The sequence below is a fragment of the Euwallacea fornicatus genome, chromosome 25 (genome assembly GCF_040115645.1).
Source record: "Euwallacea fornicatus isolate EFF26 chromosome 25, ASM4011564v1, whole genome shotgun sequence".
Taxonomy (NCBI): Eukaryota; Metazoa; Arthropoda; class Insecta; order Coleoptera; family Curculionidae; genus Euwallacea; species Euwallacea fornicatus.
In genome coordinates, this window is record NC_089565.1 from 159,072 (window position 1) to 172,269 (window position 13,198).

Below are 13,198 nucleotides of genomic sequence, written 5' to 3' on the forward strand. Positions count from 1 at the left end.
TAGATCCCCTCCATTTTAGTATGATGCCCAAGTTTCAACTTCTATTAGTCATCGTTTCCAAGATACGGACAGTGGTCAATATTCGTTGGACACCCTGTATGTAAAGGTGTTTCCACACAGAGAGCAAGGCGTCTTAAAATATCTCGATAATCTTTACAAGCATGTATTCACATTTTGTAAAAATATTTCAGTCCGATCATTACGTGCAAATGTTGTTGTACATACAAACGTACAACAAAAATTGTATTCCACTGGCGTGGTTCTAATACGTTATTATTACAAAGTCAAGGATTTGTTATAGTATACTAATAAACATACAATAGCCCTCCTTAGAGTTGTGGTTTTCAGTTTTGTCAAGTTGCTCAAATTGCAGCTATTTTTGCTTATAATCTCTGGTGCGCTTACAGCCTCATTGGGGTGATCAATTTTAAGTTTTTTTAATGAGTTTATGATTCAATTAACCTGTTTCCGTGGTAAGTGGGAAATTCGGAATGCACATACTCTGCCACCGGTGACGTAAGACTATTTAACCACTATTGGCATCATCGCAGCTCGCAGCAAAATGCTTTAAAGAAAAAATTCATTCTGTCGAGTTGGAGACTTTTTTTGATTAAAATGAAAAGTCACTCAGCTCAAAACCGTGTGGATATCTTATACAGGGTGTTTCAGAAACATGTTGCCAAACTTTAGGAGGTTATAAAGGGCGATAAGTTAAGTCATTTTGCCTTATAAATATATATCTGGAAACGAGTCGTTAAGGCACTAGAAAAAAAAATGTTAAAAACTTTAAAGGATGCATATGTTTTTGTATTTACGACTTTTTGCATTTTTGTCTTCTATGGTAATTATTAGAACACAAAAACAATAAATTATTACGAGAATTGTTCAAAATTGCGCCCTCCAACTTGCTGACATGCGGTCGTATGCCGAACTACTCGAAAAAGAACATGTGGATCTTTTAGAATAAAGTGACTTGCAGCCATCACTTTTTCAACCAACTCTCCTTCTATTGTTACAAGTGTTTTATGAACTAGTAATTTGAGGTATCTCTAAAAAAAAATCGAGAGGTATTAGATCTGGACTCCGGGCCGGCCAGTTAACAGATCGTCCCCGTGCAATCTAATTCTCAGAAAATTGTAAGTTTAAGTGATCCCACATGTCGATTTTGGTCGCTCTAAATATGACTATTACGGCTATTAAAGTAACCTTCTATAAACAAATCAATGAAATGGAAACCATGAGCATCGTTTAACATTTAAATTTTTTTTTTGTTTTCTGCCTCTACTACTCATTTCCGGATATATGTTTATAAGGCAAAATGACTTAACTTACCACCCTGTATAACCTCCTAAAGTTTGGAAACATGTTCCTGGAACACCCTGTATACAGTATCTGACAATCTTGTTCGTACACATGGATTTGTTAAAGAAAATACTCGATTTCACTGTCAAAAAATTATTTATTTTACTGTTTTTTTATTATTATTAACAACAAATGTATTTTGAATATACAGGGTGTTAAAAAAAGATTGTAAAATATATAAACAGGTAATAGTATGGACCAAAATAAGCAAAAAAGTCTTAGCAAACATGGATGGGCTAAGTAACGGTTTCGGAGATATGAAAGGTTATTCTTTTTTGAAAAACTTAGTTATTTATAAACAAACAAGAATTATTCTTTTTTTTACTCATTTTTTTAATATTTCAAAAACTTGCATTTTCTTATCATGGTATAAACATAAAGTATTTGATAGTTGTCTGTGTCCAAGTTTTCGTTTGCTCTGGCTGTTTACTCTAACGCAGAATTAGCCGACACGCATTTCATGTTTGGTCGTGCTAAGGGCGTTGCCACCAAAGCGCGACGTCTTTATGCTGAAGCTCATCCAAATCGCCAGATTCCTTGATATTGTATCTTTGGAACAATTCATCAAAGATTGCGTGATATCGGTTCATTGAACAAACACTGCTATTTATCCAGAAGATCAAGGTCAGTATCTACTTCTAGACTAGAAGAAGAAATTTTGGCACGGATAGAGCATAATCCAGGGACGAGCGTGCGAAGAATATCAGCTGCGGTAGGAATCAGTGTTCCTCTTGTTTGGAAAACCCTCCACGAGAAGCTGCTTTATCCATACCATGTACAACGAGTACAGGCCTTAAATCCACTTGATCATTAAGCATGTTTGGTTTTTTGCCGCTGGTTTCTACGCAGTGATGCTGATAATCCCCATTTTCTCGCTAACATTATTTTTACTGATGAGGCCGAATTCACACGAAATAGGGTTGTTAATTTTTACAATACACATATTTGGGCCGACAAAAATCCCCATACTCTAATGGAATGTGGACATCAGACCCGTTTTTCATTGAATATTTGGATGGGCACTGTAGGAGACAGGTTTCTAGGTCCTGTTTTACCAAACCGATTAACGGACGCTGCTTACTTAAACTTTATGCAAAACACAATGGGTGATCTCTTTGACGACATTCCTTTAGACCAAAGACAACAAATGTGGTTTCAGCATGATGGTTCTCCAGCTCATTTTTCGTTTGCCGTTAGAGAGCATTTAGACCAAACTTTTCCACGTAGATAGGTAGGAAGGGGCGGACCTGTATTATGTCCTGCAAGATCGCCTGATTGCAACCTTCTAGATTTTTTTTTTTTTTTGGGATATTTTAAAACATTGGTCTATGGTACTCCTATAAATAGCCTCGAGGAGCTGCAGCTACGGATTAATAAAAAATGCCAACAAATCCGACCCATCGAAGGGGTTTTAGAAAGGATTCAAATATCCTTCAGACAAAGATGTCGAGCTTGCTTGGGAGTGGCAGGAGGGCACTTTGAACACCTTATGTAACTGCATTTTTTTGTTTTTATTAGAGGCTTTTTTTGTTATTTGTAGATAATAAATAAATAATAAGTAATTAGAAATAAGTCTTTCAAAAAAGATATCCTTCCATATCTCTGAAACTGTTACTTTTCTGACCCATGTTTACTAAGACTTTTTTGGTTATTTTGGTCCATACTATTACCTCTTTAAATTTTTTACAATTTTTTTTTAATACTCTGTTTGTATTTACGTACGAAGCTTTCAAAGAATAAATAACAAAACTAATCAAAAAGTTTAACGAAAATACCTCATTTTCATACAACATTTCTGTTCATACACTTAAATTTATATATAAAACTAAACAATATTTTCAATTAAACAGTAACTGATAAAAACTTTGTCGCGTAGACCTTTGTTGTAATTACCGCTTGACATCTTCTATTCATAGAATACACTAATTTTTTACATTTTTCAGGACTGATTTTTTTTTCTTCTGTTATAATGTTTTAAATTTTGTTTTTAACGAAATTTTATGTTTTCTTATATACAGTTGTGGTCAAAATAATAAGAGTGGTAGTGTTGAATTTCAATATATTATCGCCAAATATTTAATTAATAAATTACATACTTTGTAATGTATCACCAATATAGAGTAACGTGTACTCATGAAAAAAAATGTATAAAAAATAAAAATTATTCAAAACCACAAACTTTACAATATTTATCAAAAAAAATATTAAATTTTTCTTGGCCAATAAAATTAGAGTGTTCTGTTTTTAATTTTTATTTTAGTCGAATGTTGATTAATTTTTCGTAAATCTTATTTGTTTACAATTCTTCGTTTATCTATTAACCGTTAGTATAGTTTTGAGTATCATCATGGGTCGTGCAAAGCACTGTAGTACTGAAGAAAGGCGTATAATTTTGCAACTGAGAAGTGAGAACAAAACTTACAAATTCATTGCTGATGTAATTAAGCGATCCGAAAGTGTTATCGCCAAAGTTTTGAGGGATCAAAAATTAACTGAAATACCAACAGAGACTAGAGGCCGTCCAAGAAAAACCAGCAAATCTATGGATAGAAGAATTGTAAGAAAAGCAGTAAAGAATCCTTTTTCTATATCTTTTGGCATTAAACGAGATCTGGACCTACCAATCAGTACAAGAACTGTAAGAAGACGCTTACAAGAGATGAATCTTCATGGGAGAGTGACAAGAAAAGTTCCGCATTTGAGCAAGAAGAACATCAAGCAAAGATTAGAATTTGCTAAATCCAACTTAAATGAGAATTACAATCGTAACTGGAAAAACATTTTATTTAGTGATGAAACCAAAATAAATTTGTTTGGATCCGATGGAAAACGGTGTGTTAGACAATGTAAAAATGAAGAACTAAATTCTCGGAACACCTTACCAACTGTGAAACATGGTGGAGGAAACATCAAATTGTGGGGCCGCTTTTCTTATGATGGTGTAGGTCCGCTATATCTGATTAAAGAAAACATAACTAAAGAAATTTATATGGATATACTGGAAACTGTTATGCTTCCCTACGCCGAAATTAATGTGCCCCTAAATTGGATCTATCAACGCGATAACGACCCGAAACATACCGCCAAAGTTGTGAAACAGTGGTTCGTAACAAATAAAATTGAAGTGTTGCCCTGGCCGTCGCAATCACCTGACATGAATCCAATTGAAAACCTATGGAAGTTTTTAAAAGAACAACTTGCAGATAAAAAAGCTTCGAATAAAAGGCTTTTGTGGGAAGAGGTTCAAAAAATCTGGTACGCCACACCGGTAGAGCTTTGTCAAAAGCTAATTGATTCTATGCCCAAGCGATGCACCGCCCTAATTAAGCAAAAGGGACACGTTACGAAATACTAAAGTATATTTGTTTTTTTTTTGTTGAAAGTTCATGTTTACAATTTTTTTTCTCAAAAGAAGTGTATACTCTTATTTTATTGGCCAAGAAAAATTTAATATATTTTTTTAATAAATATTGTAAAGTTTGTGGTTTTGAAGAATTTTTATTTTTTATACATTTTTTTTCATGAGTACACGTTACTCTATATTGGTGATACATTACAAAGTATGTAATTTATTTATTAAATATTTGGCGATAATATATTGAAATTCAACACTACCACTCTTATTATTTTGACCACAACTGTATATATTTTTTAATTGCTCACAAATGTTCAATCGGGTTTAAGTCTGCTGATTTTGGAGATGTTTTTTGGAACATTTCAAATTAGTCATTCTTTGTTGATTAAAGCCGTGTGCGTAAGATCGTTGCCCTCTTAAAATCAATAAACATTTGGCATACCTAATTTGTGTACACTTTCATTTACGTTCTTTTTTAGAATATCATTATAATCATGTTTATCCATAATATCATCTATAAAATGGATATTTTCAACTCCATTTGAGGACATGCAGCCTCAAATCACTAGGAATCTACCTCTATGTTTTACATTTGGAAGTGTATTAGGAAAATTATTATATTCATTCAATTTTTTTCACTCTATGAATGCCATCTGAATTGAAAAGATAAATTTTTGTCTCATCCGACCAAATTGTGGTATCCCAAACCTTTTGATCTTATTCATGTTTCGTCGGAAATAAAAGTCTCTTACGGCGATTTTCTTTGCTAATATACGGTTTCTGCCATGGGATTCTACCATGATAACCATATTTCCATAACACACGACAGATCGTTTGATCAGAAATACGTTTTCCCTATTGCATTTTCGATGATTAGTCGAATTTATGGCACGCTTAACTTTGAGTTTTCCTTCATTTTCTTTACTATCATACGTTCATCTCTATCATTTAACTTCTTTTTTCCGCTCTTCTTGAAAAATTGGAAATAGTGCCTCCGTTTTTAAATTTATTTATAATACAGGGTGTCCGGATACTCCGTGTACAACGCTCTATCAGATATAGTACAACTCATAATAAGTCGATTTAACTAGATTTGCCTTAGTACAAAAGTTAATAATAACGGAGCTACAGGGTGTCAAAGTTGAAAAAGGAAATCAGATTTTCTTTAATATCTTTTGACTTCTTCAAATTAATTGCACGAAATTTTGTATTTAGGGGTTTTTTGGGATGAGAAATTCAAATTTATAAACGATTTTGATGTATCTTCTAGAGGGCACCACAAGCGACTATTAGGACACTTTTAAACCGTCAAAACATTTTTTTGCCACAGTGTATGTCAATTTCGAATAGAAAACTATTTTATCCTATCTTTTCTGCTTAAAAAAGGTATATTTGTTAAATGTCGCTAAAGCCAACTGTTTAAAAGATATTTGCAATTTTATTAATAGATGCAACTTTTATTTCAAAGCATTTTATTACAAAAATTTCATAGGAAATGCTCGAAATGCGCACCATTTTATTTGTATTGTAACTTAGGTTTTTTGTTGTTTCCCTGAAGTCGAATCCGGACAACTAGGACAATAGGTAATGAAGAAGCTATTTTAAATAGAGTCGAAGAAGATCCGAGAATTAGTACCAGACGTTTATAAGACAACTTAGCAGTTCCCAAAAGTACAATTCACGAAGTTTTGAAAGAACAATTATTATACCCTTTCCATATCCAAAAAGTACAAGATCTTTTACCGATGGATCTTGGAAGTCGTTTAGCTTTTTGTCATTTTATTCAAAATCTGCAGGTCCATAATCCGAACTTCAGTAAAAAAATTCTCTTCACCGACGAAGCTTGCTTTACTAGATCTGGCATAACTAACGTTCACAATGAACATGTTTATAATAATGAAAATCCGCACGCCCTCAAAGTAGTTCATCATCAACATACATTCAAAGTTAATGTATGGACCGGAATAACAGGCAATATTATTCTCGGGCCTGTTGTGATGCCAAATCGATTAAATGGACAAAGTTATTTACACTTTCTTCAAGAAACTTTACCGGACTTGTTGAAGAACATACCGTTATTAATTCGTGATGGCATGTGGCTCATGCAAGATGAGGCGCCTCCACATTATACCCTCAATATTAGACAATATTTAAATAATGCATTTCCTGGGAGATGAATTTGAAGGGGAAATGACGCTCCAGAACAATGGCCTCCACGATCTCCAGACTTGACGCCATGTGACTTTTTTTGTGGGGTTTTTTGAAATCAAAAGTTTAATCGACATCGATTGATCATATTCAAGAGTTATATAATAGAATTTTCAATGCAGTTAACGATGTGAGAAATAGGCCAGAAGTTATGCAGAGAATGCACTTTAATTTTTTTGAAAAGAATTAATTTGTCTATGCAAGAAAATGGTGCGCATTTCGAGCATTTGCTATGAAATTTTTGTAATAAAATGCTTTGAAATAAATGTTGCATCTATTAATAAAATTGCAAATATCTTTTAAACAGTTGGCTTTAGCGACATCTAACAAGTATACCTTTTTTAAGCAGAAAAGATACGATAAAAGATTTTTCTATTCGAAATTGACATACACTGTGGCAGAAAAAAGTTTTGACGGTTTAAAAGTGTCCTAATGGTCGCTTGTGGTGCCCTCTAGAAGATACATCAAAATCGTTTATAACTTTGAATTTCTCATCCCAAAAAACCTCTGAATACAAAATTTCGTGCAATTAATTTGAAGAAGTCAAAAGATAGTAAAGAAAATCTGATTTCCTTTTTCAACTTTGACACCCTGTAGCTCCGTTATTATCAAATTTTTGTACTAAGGCAAATCTAGTTAAATCGACTTATTATGAGTTGTACTATATCTGATAGAGCGTTGTACACGAAGTATCCGGACACCATGTATATTGGATTGTAGAATGTGTTTTAGGCAATAGATTCTTTTAATTCATAACCTCGTTGTTTTCGTTTGGGCATATTGTATGAAACTGATGAAACCAGTAAACGAATTGACAGTGTGCAATAAAATATTACTCACCTGTGCGGTATGAAAAAAAAGTCATTTATAATAGATTAGAGTACGTGCTATTAAAAACGAGTGTACGAACAAAAATGTTGTATGAAAATGAAGTATTTTTGTTAAATTTATTGATTAGTTTTGTTATTTATTCTTTGAAAGCTTTGTACATAAGCACGCATATTCAAAATACATTTGTTGTTAATAATAAAAAAAACAGTAAAATAAATAATTTTTTGACACCAAAAATTGCTGTTTTCCTTTATAAATCCATGTGTACGAACAAGATTGTTAGATACTGTACGTACAATTTCGCACAAAAGAAACGAACACAAGCAAACGTTTTTCTTTGATGTACCGACACTTTGCGGATCGTGTTCGCCCTTGTTGCAGAATCGTGCAGTTTGGGCCGCTTCAGCTCAGATTATCGTTCAAATCCAACATGCCGTGTATCAGATTTTAACGGCGCGGCGCGGCACAACGCGGCACGATCGGTCTAAGCGTGTCATCGCTGTTTGATCGTTATTCCGCACTATCAAATCAGCTGCAGGTGGATGATATAGATTTAACTCAACTGGAGGATAACCTGTTTCGTTTAGACTTTTGCCCAAGCAATAGCGACCGTTTCAGTTCAGTTAGCATATGGATTGATTCCAATTACTATCTTTTGCCGAGATGACCAGCAGTCGAATGGGAAAAACATTTTTTATTTTGAGGTTTTCTGGCACACATTGTATTAATTATACAGAGTCTCCAATAATCAGGTGCCGAGCCTTAAACAGTGTAAGCTAACGGCAAAAATAATATCAAATTGGTAAATAAGCATATACAGACTGTTTCTAAATTATAGATTCAAATTAATGTAACAGGTAGATTATATGATTTTATTCCGGAAGTTCTACAAGGTGTCTCTAAAAGGTGCGGAAAAAATGCTACCGCAAATTCCTGAGGCTACAATATGATGATCTAACCTAACTTACCTCAGTCCAAAAGTGGATGATTTCGGAAATATAGAGTGTCAGAAGTTCAATTTGGTTTCAGCTTTTCAAAAATATGGTTATTTAATAACTGGTATACTATTACAATATTCGGCTAGGGGGAGAAGGGGGGGGGGGGGGGGAACAAATTGAAATCTACTTTCGTTTTCATTGTAAAATGTAGGGGGTGCTACTCGCGGTACTTTGTACAAATTTAAAACGAAATAACTCTTTCGAGCCACAGTGTATTTTACTTTTAAATTAAATTTCTTATTCTCCAATGTCTTTTATCTAAAAACGGTACACCTGGTAAGAGTTGATTTGAGCAACTACACGCGCCCCCTACATTTTACAATGAAAATTAAAACAGATTTCAATCCCCCCCCCCCCAACTCCCTCCCTAGCCGAATATTGTGATAATACACTAATTTTTCAAATTATGTTGTTTAAATTTGTTTACACATTTTTTGACCTAACGCACGTCTATACAGGGTTACCCATGAAGTACATAAATGTATTTTTTCAAATAAGTGAGGTCCTAGAGATTTGTTTTCTAAGTTTTTTTTTCTATATGAACAAAATGAATATTTGATTAGTTTTTCTTAAAGTTTGTTTAAAAATATACAAAAAAGGTACTTTGTTTTAAAATTGATGACATGCACCGTTTTCGAGAAAAATTATAAAGTATGAAATAGGGTACACTGTCCATCTGCCATTGAGTTAAGGTTTCGGATGTCTAGTGTACTATGTGTTTTTATTATTTTCTATTCTTAATCTCAGTCTCTTGGTATTCCGTCATGTTGTTCGTTTCTGACCATTTTGCATTTTTTTGTATGAGGTAATATAATAGAGGAAGTGTACAGTGGAGCAATATCTAATGAAAATTTTCGAGACAAAGAATTGAAGTTGTGTCTTCGGAGATAAAACAAAATGAGAGAAGTACAGAAAAAGTGCACTTTAACTTCCTCAAAAGAGTCAGAGCTTGTATTTGTGTTGATGAAAGACATTTTGAAAAATTTACATAGTGACGTTTGTTAAGTTTGTTTTGTTGTTGCTAGTTTATTAACTTAAATTTTTTTTCTTGTTTAAAAATGATCAAAAAACCAAAAGTATACACTACCGGTCCGCAGACAATGTAAAACTTAAAAAATTCGATTTGAGAAGCGGTAAACGAAATTTACCAAGATTTCCTTCAGAACTTATTGGAAAATTTTCGTAAGTGGCTGTAAATGTGTGTCAATTAGCGTATCGGACATGTTAAGGATATAATTTACAATGAGTACAGAATTGTCAACAATAAGGTCCATGTTTCAGCACCTGTTGTTTGAATCGCCACATTTAGTTTCTCACAGAAAGCTGTTTAAAATAGTTCAATCTCGTTGCTGGATCCTGTAACTGAGGAATTATTTAACCAAAAGGATCTCATCGACACCCCCTCCAAGGGGGGACATATGTTTATCTATCAATTCGATATTATTTTTGCACGTAGATTACCCTATTTAAGAACTAATTATGGAACACTCTGTAGTTTACTGAGAATTTTGAAGCTACAAGGCTGATTTCAATAATTGTTTGCACCATTTTCTGCTTGTTGCTATGCCTAATGGAGTTGTCAAAATTTCTGATAATTGATTTTCGATCTTTTACCACCATACATTGGATGGATTTACACCACCAAGATAAAAGTATATTGCCCGTTTTTCTTTCTGCATACAGGATGGCCGTTTGAAAAGGGAACACGCGCAGTTCTGAAGAATTAAGTGAATTTACGAAAAAATGCTAGAATGCATAAAACTTATTTCGGACCCTTTTATCTGCGACCTCTTAAACGTGAGGGTGTTCGTTCCCAAAATCTTAAACGGAAACGGGGTCGAGTGACACCTCATTTTGAAGGTAATTTAATATTCTTTATAACCTCTGAGTTTCAAGTCTCTTCTCTCAACACAACCAAAATGGCGGCTTCCCAAAATGTGCAAATTCTGCTATTCACGTTGAATTATTTTACCTGTTTCACATTGCTACGACAACAAAAAATATCTAAATCAACAATAGATATTATGTTTTATGTTTTTTAAATAAAAGTTACTATGAGTCGATTAAGTAAATCCTCAAAATGTCTACCTCCGACTTTCATACAACAAAAAAGATTTTGTTAAAACAACCGTTGAACATTTTGAAGCATCTGTGGGATGATTTGATTGCATTCGTTGATGCTAATGATCCCCTGTGTTAGCCTTCCAAAGACGTTGATTTGGTGACATAAATTGAATTTTTTAAGTATCTTCATAATAATAAAGTAAATTCAATAGAGTTAAGTTGGGAGATCGCGGAGGGCACTTCGAGGACTCTCTCCTTCCAATCAATTGCCCATGAACGTTTGATGTAAATACTGACGAACGGTCAATGCACAATGAGGTGTCGCACCGTCTTGCTGGAATACTAAATGGTTTTCCTCTCATTGGTCGTCATTTGCAATTGTCTTTATTAATGCCAGATAAATGATGTTTTTCAATAACTCAATATGCTCTTCTCCCATCAAAATGCCAGGTGGAAAATCCGGCCCTATCCTACGATCATGAAATATTTCCGTCCACACATAATATTTTTAATAACATTTGGTATGGACCTTGTGAAGAGTTGCAGGATCCTCATCAGACCGGTAATGGTAGTTATGTCGATCTACAGTATCGTTCGAGAAGAAAGAGCATTCATCTGAGAAACATACATATTAAAAAGGAACAATTCGCTCTGACATACTTTCACAAAATTGCAAGAGCTGATCAAAATTGTCCTCATCAAGTTGTTGCATTAGATGTATTTTGAATGAATAAAATTTATATTGTTTTAAAATTACTTGAATGCTCGTACAGGGTGGCGCATAGAAAACGAAACGGAGGTATTTTCGCGCATTTAGAAATTTAAATTTAAAAAACGCTCGGATACGTCAACTTTATATCCGAGGGGGGCACATTATAAACGTTTACTCGCTCCTTTCACATCCCTAGCCGGGGTGAGTTAAATCCCTAAAATCTTAAACGGAAAGTAGGGTCGAGTAGTACCTTGTTTGAAAGGTCTTTCCATTCTCGTTAAAATGATACCCAATTTAGTTAACTTTGATTAAGCAATTTTTAAGAAGTCTGGAAAAATTAACTCAAAAGATGTATCATCTGGTATGAATTCATGATGTAAGAAATTGCTAAGGACTGTGGTAAAAATTACATTAAAGCATTTTTTTAAGATTCATGAATTCTGATAATTTCAACCACTTGGGGGGAGCGCAGCGACCCTTCTTTTTTGACTTGGCTGTAAAGGTAGACAAGAGAGATAATGCATTGTTATCATGTTTGGAATATTTTTGCACAAAATAAAAATAAACATTTATTTGGCCCTGATTGTTAGTAGTAACCAGTAATTCGTGATCAGTTTTGAATATTCTTGTACAGAAAATTTATTTTAGGATAAATTTATTTTAATTCCGTTTACGTTTCGCAAATCAAAAATAATTCATCCGATTGCAGAAAGAGTAGAAATCATTCAATTATTTTATGAAAATCATCAGTGTGCTAATCGTACCGCCCAACTATTCAGCCAGAATCATGAAGACAATCAAGTGCAAAGAAAACGCATTTTGGAATTAGTTCATAAATTTTGTCAGACCGGCTCTGTGGCTAATAAAAAAAGAAATAATGGAAACTCTCCCAAAAATGAAACAATCGATGTTGCGGTTTTAGAACCTGTTCATCTGGATCCTACACTGAGTACTCGTCAATTGGATACTGTAACTGGAGTCAATCGACCTACTGTTCAAAGAATATTAAAGGCCCATCATTTCCATCCGTATAAGATCCACTTATTTCAATATTTGAATGAAGATGATTTTAACCCCCGTGTGCAATTTTGCAAAACTATAAGTGAACGAGCAATTGGAAATTTCAATTATCTATTCAATATCTGTTTTTCTGATGAATGTTCTTGTTTTGTAAACGGTACAGTGAATCGTCATAACTGTCGAAATTGATCAGATGAAAATTTTAGGATTTTTCATGAGGTGCATATTCAATATCCACAAAAATTAAATGTTTTAGCTGGCATCTTTGGCAATCATCTTGTCGGTCCTTTCTTCTTACATGGAAATCTCACTAATGACATGTACTTACAATTGTTACAAGATGTAATTGAACCTGCATTAATAGAATTATTAGAAAATGATGAAAATTACATTGAGGGCCAGTTGATATTCCAGCAGGATGGTGCCCCTCCCCATTGTGCATTACGTGTCAGAGAGTATTTAAATGAACAGTTTCCAGATCATTTGATTGGAACAAGAAGCGATATTGAATGGCCCCCATGATTACCAGATTTACCACCTTTGGATTTTTTCCTTTGAAGTCACTTAAAAAACAAGATTTATACAACCCAACCAGACCCTTTAAAAAACCTTCGTCAAAGGATAATAAATCAATGCCGTCAAATAACA